This window comes from Elephantulus edwardii, unplaced genomic scaffold, assembly GCF_000299155.1.
Source record: "Elephantulus edwardii isolate Elephantulus edwardi_28Jun2011 unplaced genomic scaffold, EleEdw1.0 scaffold00140, whole genome shotgun sequence".
NCBI lineage: Eukaryota > Metazoa > Chordata > Mammalia > Macroscelidea > Macroscelididae > Elephantulus > Elephantulus edwardii.
In genome coordinates, this window is record NW_006399890.1 from 6,419,190 (window position 1) to 6,422,007 (window position 2,818).

Consider the following 2,818-nt stretch of genomic DNA (forward strand, 5'->3'; position numbering starts at 1 on the left):
CTCAGCACTCTGGAGAGGTCCCTGACAGCAGACTTCCCCAAGGCAATTTGTCTTTTGATTTTCTGACTGCTGGTGCCAAAAGTATTGATTGTGGGGCTGAACAAGTTGAAATTGTTAACAACCTCGATAGACAGACCTATAATGTGAGTGTAACACCCATCAGGAAATGGTGTTCAGAACAATTAACCAAACAAGATCAAAATGGCAGCATTTTCCCCAAAACAACATTCAGAAGACAGAAAGAGAAAGGAAAGATGGGAAAATGGAAACAGAAGCCAGGGAGGAAGTAGAAAGAGTACTGCTTCAGGGAGGGGTTTCCAAATAATGTCACAAAATGAAATATGTATAACTTGTTGAATGTGAAACTATTTGGTTCTGTAAACTTTCACCCAAATCACGATAAAATGTTTAATAACAAGATGAACAAAGTGGAATTTTTATTATTGGTCTTGTTCCTTGTCAATAGTAGTGGTGAGTGGCATGCTAAGCAACAAGGGACAAACTGTGACTATCATTTTTTTTCTCTCTCAACATTAAATAGTTTGTTTACATGTGTAGAATGTTCAGTCGTGCCCAATAAAACTTACTCTTTTTCACAACCAAGAATGTACTATCCAAGAATTTGCTCTGAAAGTGTGGACCCAGCTTTAAAATAGCTCTGAAATGAAAGGCTGGTCAAGGTATAAAATATTCCATGGAGCAAACCCAATATCCCAATTTTCTTGAGTGCTCTATTATTCTCACATCCGGTCTGGCCACAAACAGCTTTTTAAAACTGGACCACGTACAGAAAGCCAGTCAAAAACACAAGAGTAGAGGATAAAATTTGGAAAAGACTGCTAAAGGTTTTTGCTTCCAAAGCATACCACCAAACCTTTCATACTCAACATCTTGGGTAGACTTTCTCAACAACTTCAGTTGCCTTGCCACAAAATAGTACACCAAAGGACAGACCTCACAGAGAAAGACAACTTCCCCAGCCAGCTCCACCAAGCTGAAGTCTGAGGTCTCGATAGTGAAAAGATGAGAAGCAAGGCAGAAGAATCCACGAGCTTCTGGAGCGAGGTGTTTTGTTCCTCCTCAAGGACAGTGCCAGAATCCACCGACTGTGGCTCGGCTCCTTTCTTGTCTGCAGCTCGCCCTTTAGCTGAACACTGGATGCTCTTTTCCTGCTGGGAGAGATTCTGAATCGCCCCATTATCCTCTCTGTGCAATATCAGAACGTCAAACTGGGTCTGAAAAGAGCTTTGTGTGGGATGAGACAAGACACTAAAGATAGTCAAGCTGCTGAGTCACTTAGGGTATGACCACAAATAACGCTGTTATCGGTTTGCTGGGCAGTGTGAGGATCTATAAAAGCGATACCACTTTTCCTGTGAGCGGCTTCAGGTAATCTCCCAACATGGTTCGCTACTCGCTTGACCCGGAAAACCCCACAAAATCATGCAAATCAAGAGGCTCAAATTTCCGGGTCCATTTTAAGAACACCCGAGAAACTGCCCAGGCCATCAAGGGTGTGCATATCCGGAAAACCAAGTATCTGAAAGATGTCATTTTGCAAAAGCAGTGTGTGTCCTTCCGACGACACAATGGTGGAGTTGGTAGGTGTGCCCAGGCCAAACAGTGGGGTTGAACACAGGGTCGGTGGCCCAAAAAGAGTGCCGAGTTTGAGAGTAATGCTGATTCTCTGGTCATTGAGCATATCCAGGTGAACAAAGCTCCCAAGATGCGCAGCCGAACGTTCAGAGCTCATGGTCGGATTAAGCCCTACATGAGCTCCCCCTGCCATATTGAGATGATCCTTACTGAAAAGGAACAGATTGTTCCTAAATCAGAAGAGGAGGTTGCCCAGAAGAAAAAGATCTCCCAGAAGAAACTGAAGAAACAAAAACTTATGGCTCGAGAATAAATACGTCATCAAATAAAATGAAAATAACTTTAAAAAAAAAGCGATACCAGAAGCTCCTGGTAAAAATCTGGACTAATCGTGGAAGGGAGGGTGCTCTTGGAAACAGATTTTACTTAATCCAGACATCAGGAAACCCACAAGAAGAAACTCAGGTTATAAATCCTAATAACTGATTTCTTTGATTCATAGCTGCCCAGCTTTATTTGATGGAGCTGCTGGTGGAATCAAACTCCCAGCCTTTCTTTTTGTTAACAGCGCAACTCTTTCCAGATTAGATCACCAGAACACTACACATAAACAAAAAGAATAACTGATGATTGAAGAAAAGTATGCTATCCCATGACAAGGTGTTTTTCCTTAGAAACAGGTGTATGGCATTTAAAAAAAAAATATAGAAGTATATATATATTCAATCTTCGAGAGTTACACAATAGATGGCAGTCTATAAACACACTGATGTGTGCTGGCAGAATCTCACACATAGTACTTGGGTGGGTTTTTTTTGTTTTTGGAGTCTGTTGGTTTTTTGGGGGTTTTTTGTTTTTTGGGTTGTTTTTTTTTTTCACTCTGTAAACCTTCCATCCGTGGGAGGGAAAGTCCTGCCAAAACCGAGCAGCTGGAGCTGGAGGCAGCGAGGCTCCTACTCCAAGCACGGCGGCGTGCCAGGCCTTTCAAGGCCAAATCGGAAACGACCACGTTGAGTTCATTAGAACGACCAAATGATCAAAGGCGCGCAAGCCTTCACAAAGGCAAAAACTAATCTTTTTAATACTTGGCAAAGTTCTCAACTGTTGAAGTAAATTTGAAATGAAATTAATCAAAATCCTCCCCTGCAGAAAAATTCTTGGCGTTCCTTACGTTGACCAGGAGGTGGCAGAAGTGTTCTTTGTTTCTGACCACAGGCCCCGT

The 2,818-nt window shown here is 42.3% G+C and overlaps 1 pseudogene; it reads left to right on the top strand.

The window, feature by feature from the left end:
* Positions 1 to 1,402: 1,402 nt before the first annotated feature.
* Positions 1,403 to 1,909, top strand: LOC102848850 (annotated as a pseudogene).
* The last annotated feature ends 909 nt before the right edge of the window (positions 1,910 to 2,818 follow it).